Source organism: Diceros bicornis, chromosome 25 (genome assembly GCF_020826845.1).
Source record: "Diceros bicornis minor isolate mBicDic1 chromosome 25, mDicBic1.mat.cur, whole genome shotgun sequence".
NCBI classification, from domain to species: Eukaryota; Metazoa; Chordata; class Mammalia; order Perissodactyla; family Rhinocerotidae; genus Diceros; species Diceros bicornis.
The window spans coordinates 33,997,359-34,006,087 of record NC_080764.1 but is presented as its reverse complement, the minus strand read 5'-3'; positions in this window follow the sequence as shown (position 1 = coordinate 34,006,087).

Here is an 8,729-nt window from a genome sequence, read left to right as displayed (position 1 = left end):
CAGTAGCCGAGCGTGCACACTTAACTGCTAAGCCATGGGGCCTGCCCTAAATGCTAACATTTTATGAAAAATTTCATAGATATGCTCATGTCTGTGTGTGTGTATATACATAGACATACATACTCGTACTGGGCCATAATTTCCTTGTAATATTGCCTGGTTTTGTTCTATCAGATAATGAAGAGAGTATTATTAAATCTCCAACTGTGATTGTAGATTTTTCTATTTCTTTTAGTTTTGTAGTTTTTACTTCATTTATTTTTAAACACTTTTTCTAAAAATACTAACTACTTAAATAAGACATTTATATGTTTATTATATATTACCACACAAATTGCCAGCTAACCTAAATACTTTTGAGAGTTTAATATTTATCATTAGAAAGGTTTAAGTTACATAGTTGTCAATGATAAACAAGAAAAATAATTTTATAATATCCTTCCATCAAACACAAAATGTGTTTATTACAGTTATATGGAAATATGAGATACAGTTTGTCACCACAACTCTTTAGAACATTGCCTATAATAATAAATAAGCCATTTGCTGGCAAAAGTCACAGAATCCTGGTTTGGAAGTAATAGGAAAACAGCAAGAGGTTGAGCTTAGGCAAAATTGAAATTAATTTTCACAGTTTAGTTGCTTGGTGGTCTCAGATGACATGGCTGTTTAATCTTAGCTAGTACAGGTGTGAAAGTCAAAATATGAAAACTGACACATTCAAATAGAAAAGGAGACAATATTATAATTAGGCTTCATACTCATAGTAAAGTGTGAAAGCAAAAGCTTTTTTACACAACGTCTCTAAATTATAGAAAAACTACAGAGCTTTTTGGAAGATAAATATGAATATTATATAACTTTCATTCTCAATATTACTTGTAACAGAAGCTTTTTGGCTGATGTTTATGTTGAAGAATTTTCATTTTACTGGTGCCCAAGATCAATTTTTAGAGCCATTCCAGTGATGGAAATATGCCTAATTGCCTGGTGCAAGATCCTTTTATTTTTTCCATGAGGAGTGTTGTTTTGAAATTAAAGTACATTCTGTCCTTTTTCTTATCTAATTAAGACACAAATATGATTTGGCCTGCTCACCACAAAATTGGTTGTGGAAATATATTCATGAGCTACTTATAATAAGTCTTTACAAAGAAAATTGTATATATGGTATTTATAATTGATAATCTATATTGAGTAATATTATATATATATTGGACATGCTATATGTAGCTGAGTAGATTACACTGCAACTTAATGAATATTCATAGCATTATGGCCTGGAGTAGATACACAACTGTATTGGTGTTTTCTCTATGAAGAAAGTAATGTTATAACATTGAAAATATATTTTATTCCATTGAGGACAACTACACATGTGGAATTACTGTGACTGAAAATCATTTAAAAACTCTACTGAAAAGAAAATCCCTACTAAAATGGCCAGTGTTTTACTGCTATTAAAACCATTGTTTTCACCTATCTCTGAATCATTCCTACACATTCAATATGTGGTAAGCTTATTATTTCTCATGGTAAAAACCCACATTATATAATACCCTAAATCATAAATAATTTCTTAGATTGAGGCTCTATTAATAGTATCTTAGGTATAAATTACATGTGATTTGCTAGTAAGATTCATCTATGGTAAGTAAATTTGTAGGCTAAAGATAACATTCAAGTATACAAAATAATTCTAGTTCTTCACTATTGGAGATGTTAAGCTTCAAAAATGTATCAAAAGCGTTTCCAAGGCTTTATATTGTGATTCAATTAATTTATTAAAATTATGGGAATAAGAGGAAGTTTTATATTTACTGTTTATATTATATGATCCTTAAAATGACCTCTCGTATAGTTAACATATAAATAGATCAGCAAACTCAATCCGTGTTTATCCCTGAGTTATCATACATATGAAGAGTTATTAATCAGAGTATAATGTCTGCACAGCTAGTCTATGTAACAAATATAGGTAACACTGTAATGTAAGATAACATTTGTGTTATTGTATCAAATAAAAATGTTTTAACAAAAACTAGACGTTTTTATACTCACTAAACTTTCCTTAAAATATAATATTAAAGTTCAATTTCAATTATATCTCTTAAACACACTGAATGAATTACATTCTATTACATTGTATATAAAATCTTATGTAAATTAAACGAGGTTATATAGGCTTTGGGTACATTATGCTAGCAGTTGTATCAAAAAAATCAAAATTCTCAGTGAATTAACAAAATGTATATAATATAATATAATGTTTCTGTGTGCCCAGGAGGAAAACAAAAGATGTTTGGAGAAAAAATGGTATTTCTTTTGCCATAAACACTAAATAAAAGAAGCAAGAAACTCAAAACCATATGCATAGAGTGTGTATTACATTTTCCTGGGATTTCCAGGCCTCGAGTGCTGTTCCAAACACTGGATATATTTGGCAAGAACAACAAGAATAATGTAACTGATAAACCACAAGTACTCTATTCACTTAGATTTTCCTTATTTCAGGAAATCAAAATTAGCTTCTCAAAGAGTAGATTGTGAGAGCTTCTTCTACCTTTCAAAATGGTGTTAAATATTCATTATCACTACAAAGTATTCACAGGGGAATTTTTTTTTTTCACTAAATTAGTTTGGTATTTCCTCAATGAACAAATTATCTTTTTAAATTGAAATATAATTTTCTTTTACTTTTCATAAAAATCTGGGAAAAAAGAACGTATTTCAATGAAAAGTTAAAGTGTTCTAATAAAGTGTCACTAAACAATTATAGGTACAGATACTGAGTTAAGCATTTTCATACCTCTTATTTAATTTACATGAGATATTACTGTACAATGAATTATTATTATTAAAGAAAACAAAACATCATTTTACACTTAATAGAGCCCTACTTTATGAGCTAATCCTGAGTCACAGTCCACAGGAATAAAACAACAATTATTCTTCATTGTAAAATTATATTCTACTGTGTAATTAATTTGCCATAATTGCCCCAGGTGATATATTCTTGGCTTAGAGTGGTTGGCTCTTGCATCATGATTATTTGTTGAATAATCACCACAGCATTCAAAAGTATGACAATATTTTTTGCCATTATTTTATTTACTGCTTTAATTTTATAAAATCTTGAAACCAAGAGACATACTAAAACTTACTAGGTGCAGTCTTGTACTACATATAGCTACCATTAGAGGTATTTATACAAAATTATTTTTTAAAAAATGTTATCAGAGTATGGGACAGTATCCATAGCAGTAGTGGAAAAATATGTGATACAATACACCAACAATAAGTTGGAAGACATAATATAGCTAATTTACCCTAAGGTGGTGGGTGATAAGAGGTTAAAAACAGCTTGTTGGTAGCATGTGTTTTTCGCTGTTAGCTATGTTTGACAAGGCATTATAAGAAACTTGTAGCTAAGCAAAGAATTGGCCATTTTGCAACCAAGAATGAAAGAGAATAGAGAGAGTCAATAAATTCAGGCGTTAGGATAGAAAAGACAACTGATACTTGGTCAAAAATTGAATGATAAAAATGAGAACTTTTTAGTAAAGAAGGTTGGCCATGAAATAAAATCTAGCCTTGCTACAAAGAATAAAACAAGGTCCTGGCCATCAAGTGATCCAACATTTAAAACTGGAAATGGATTAAGACGATGCCTTTCAATTATACTCTTATTTGGCTCTTATTCCTGGACAATGATCATATTAAGAAGGCATTGCTCAAAAGTGAATAAACATTATAGGAAATGACTCAAGAACCTAACACTAGCAATATATGCTCTGGTTTAAAATAAGTAAGGATATATTGCAAATATGAGGGAATGTGCTGCATTTCATCTACTGTGCATATCTACACAGCTAATAACCTCAATATATTTTAACTTTGAGAAACACAAATCATTTTGCTTCTCAGTTCAATTTCTAATCTAGATTTGAATTTACTGTATAAAACTCATGACTTTATACTAGAATTCTAAGCAAAATGAGAAAATTTAAAAATATTTTTACTTTTTTCTGCTAAATCTTCCTACAGTAAAGAAATACCATGGAAAAAGATATCATTCTGGAACAAGTTTTTAAATAACTTCTTTCAACTGAAAATCTCCTTATATTGATCTGCATTTCTCTCTATAAACAATATTTTTGGATATACAAAGTAACTATAATTACAGGATATCATTCAAACCTACACTAGAAATAAATAAGAGATCTGTAATAAAAGAAAATGTGCATTGGATCCTTTACATATTACCATTGAACTAGTGCAGTAAGATCATATTTTCTCTTAGGAATATTATTGTGATGCTGCCTTCTCTCTATCAATTAGATTACTTTAATAATATAGTAGAGCATATACAGCAATATCAGTCTAAAATAACATCATGCAGTGAGAATGATTTTGAGTTTAAGAATTTTATATTAAAATTAAAATGATTTAGCACAAAAATTTTCTAAATTCTTATGTCAACTTCTGTTTTTAATATGGAAGAATTATTTTATTTTAAATAGTAATATATTCCCTCTATTGATGAAATGATAGTGTATCGTAGGCAAAAATAAATTCATTGAGGACTTTTTAATTTAACTTTTTCTTCTCCAGGATCTTTTTTCTTTCTTTTAATCTGATACATAGCTTTATGGTAACATAGCCTCACAATCTTATTCACTTCATCAGGGAGCATTGCATAAAAGAAATGCTTGAAAGGATAATGGTATTCACTGCATTACTAATCTATTCTTTCAACCGCTGATTGAAATTGATTTTTAACTTCTTGTGACTAAAATGATATTAATCTATCATTTGCTGTTAGAAACATAACACCTATTTCATGTTAGCAGGTGATGACACATCATTAATTTGATAACTTGATGTTGCACCTCTTTACAAGCCATCAAAAACAACAGTCCAAAAGAGCTCTATAAGAGAAATTCACTGTAAATGTCTTTGAATACTACAGACCAAAATGGCATCCTTGTTTGGAAAGTATTTGGACTAGGCAGTCTCAGTGTATGCACCCAACTATGGAATTCACATCAGTATTTTCTTTATTTTTAACTCAGGGGTTCTTAACCCTAGCTATGTATAGAATCAACTAAAGAAGTTTAAAAATATTGATCTTAACCTCAACCCCAGAAGTTCTGAATTATTTGATTAGGTATGGAACCAAGGCATTAGTATCATTTAAAGCTCCCTGGGTTAATTCTACCTAGAAGCTAGTGATGAGAACTAGTTTTAACTCAACATTCAAATACCCACACTGATGTATACCTATTATCACGAAATCATTCATGTGTGTTCCAAAATCTTCTATAAATAGTAAGCATAAATAATATGTATTTTCATTTTTGGCTCTCATGAAGGAATTTTGTGCAAATGAAAACTACAGTAATATCGATATTCCCCTTGTAATAGTCATTACAAACAGTGGTTTACTTTAATGCCAAATGTTTTCAACAGTTTTCAGCACAATTATTTTTTATTTATGTGGGGAAAAATATTGGCATAAAAAATTTTTAGGAGTGATGTCAGCATCATGGCAGAGTGAGTTGTTGCCTTTGTCTCTCCCCTCTAAGTTATAACTAAACAGACATTCATCAACCAACAAAGGATTCCCTACACAGCATAACAGAACACCTGAGAGATCCATGCAACCATACACCTGAAGGTGGGCAGACTGGATCTCTGGGAAGCAGCGGAACTGGGTGAGTGTACCCCTCCAACTCCCCAGCATCTGTGATCCAGGTCGTGGGTCCTCACACAGTGGCTGGCCTGGTGCAACTGTAGGTAGAGGCAGGGGTTGCCTGGCCCAAGTGCCAACACCTCAGAGTGGTGGTCCAGCCCATGGAAGCACCTACTGTGCCACAGCAGCCCTACCCATAGGAAAACTCCCCATCAAGTGGCTGCGGCTCAGCCCCCTCATGGGCACCCCTCTCCCCTATCTCTGGAGCTCAGCTGAGCCACCCACAAATGTAGTGCCAATGTGTGTGAAAGAAAACTTGCCTCCCACCTATCACAGCAGCTCTGCTGGTTCCCTGCTGAGTGCAGTAGCCCTTCCCTCACTAGAGCAACTAGCTTGCAGAGCACAGAGGCCCCACCTGCAGTGTGGGGTCTGCCCGCTGAGCACAGAGGGTGCACCCATGTGAGTGCAACCTGCTGAGGGGCTGTAGCCAGCCCACACAAATGCAGAGCAGCCCTACAGGCACAATAACAAGCAGATGGGGCAGGATCAGAAAATACAGCACCTGCCTCCACCCCTGCAGAAGCAGGTGAAATCTGCAACCTGATACTACCACAAATGTGCCATCATGGGATCAATTCATCAAACACCATGAAAAACTACAGTAACACTTCAGAGGGGAGGGAAAATGGCAAGTCTCCAGAAATCAATCCTGAAGTCACAGAAGTTTACAATCTAAATGTCAGAGAAGTCAAAATAGTTGTCATAAAGAAACTCAATGAGTTACAAGAAAACTCAGAAAGACAGTTCAATGAGCTCAGGAATAAAATTAATGAGCAGAAGGCATACTTCACTAAAGAGATTGAAGCTCTAAAAAAGAAAAAAAAAAACAGAAACTTTAGATATGAAGAACACACTTAACGAGATAAAAAATAATCTAGAAACCATAAAAAATAGAGCTGATGTTATGGAGGACAGAATTAGTGAATTAGAGAATAGATATATAGAAATGCTTCAGGTGGAGGAAGAGAGAGAATGAAGACTTTTAAAGAAAGAAATTCTTAAAAAGATATCCAAGTCAACTAGAAAAAGCAATATAAGAATTATGGGTATTCCAGATGGAGAAGAGAGGAAGAAATGAATAGAGAGCTTGTTCAAAGAAATAATAGCTGAGAACTGGGGAAGGAACTGAACTTACAAGTACATGAACTCCTAATTACATCAATGCAAAAAGACCTTCTCCGAAGCATATATTAAAACTGAGAGACGTCAATGACAAAGAAAAAGTATTAAGGGCAGCAAGGCAGAAGAAAATAACCTACAAAGGAACCCCTATCAAGCTTTCAGCAGATTTCTCAGCAGAAATCTCACAGGCTAGGAGAGAATGGAATGATATATTCAAAATACTGAAAGGCAAAAATTGTCAGCCAATAATACTCTATCCAGCGAAATTATCTCTCAGATATGATGGAGAAATAAAAGCTTCCCCAGATAAACAAAAGCTGAGGGAGTTTGTCACCACTAGACCTATCTTACAAGAAATGATGAAGGAAGTCCTCCTACCTCAAACAAAAAGACAAAGGTCCACAAAGCTTTGAGCAAGGAGACAGGCAGACAAAATCAGAAAATTTCAGCTGTCTGTCAGAACAAGTTAGCAAGCACTTAATTGTAACAGAAAAGGTAAAGGGAAGGAAAGCAGCAAAAACAACTATAATTTAGTTATAGTCACGTCAATTTCACCTCACTTCAATTTAGTCACAAAGTCACAAGAAAGAATAATTTGTGACAACAATAACTCAGAAGGGGAAGAGGTAAGGGATGGAACCTGCTTAGGCTAATGGAGATAAAAGGCTGTCAGAAAATGGACTATCTCGTCTACGAGATCCTTTATACAAAGCTCATGGTAACCACTAAACAAAAAAATCAGAGCAGAGCCACAAATCATAAATAAAGGGAAAACTGAGAAAACCATCACAGAAAACCTGAAACTGAAATGACAGTCAGAAATACAAGGGAAAAAAACAATGGAAATATAGAACAACCAGAAAACAATAGATAAAATGGCAATATTTAGCCCTCATATATCAATAATCACTCTAAATGTAAATGGATTGAATTCTCCAATAAAAAGACACAGAATTGCTGGTTGGATTAAAAAACAAGACCCAGCAATATGCAGCCTCCAGGAAACACATCTCAACTCTAAAGACAAACATAGGCTTAGAGTGAAGGGATAGAAGATCATACTCCAAGCAAACAGTAAACAAAATAAAGCAGATGTTGCCATACTTATATCAGACAAAGCAGACTTCAAGATAAAAAAGACAATGAGAGACAAAGAGGGACAGTCTATAATGACAAAATGTACATTCTACCAAGAGGACATAACACTTAAGAGTATATATGCCCCGAGCACAGGAGCACCAAAGTATATAAAGCAACTACGAACAGACCTAAAGGGAGAAATGGACAGCAATACAATAATAGTAGGAGACCTCAACACCCCACTTACATTAATGGATAGATCATCCAGACAGAAACTCAACAAGAAAACAGTGGCCTTAAATGAAACACTAGACCAGATGGACTTAATAGATATAAATAGAACATTCTATGCAAAAACAGCAGAATACACATTCTTCTCAAGTGCACATGGAACATTCTCAAAGATAGACCATATATTGGGAAACAAAGGCAAGCCTAAATAAATTTAAGAACATTGAAATCATATCAAGCATCTTTTCTGACAACAATGCTATGAAACTAGAAATCAACTATAAGAAAAAATCTAGGAAAGGCACAAATATGTGGAGACTAAACAACATGCTATTGAACAACATTTGGATCAATGAAGAAATCAAAGGAGAAATCAAAAAATACCTAGAGACAATTGAAAATGAAAACACAATGTACCAACTCTTATAAGATACAGCAAAAGCAGTTATAAGAGGGAAATTCTTAGCAATACAGGCCTACTTTAACAAACAAGAAAAATCTCAAATAAGTGATCTTAAGCTATACCTAACAGAACTAGAAA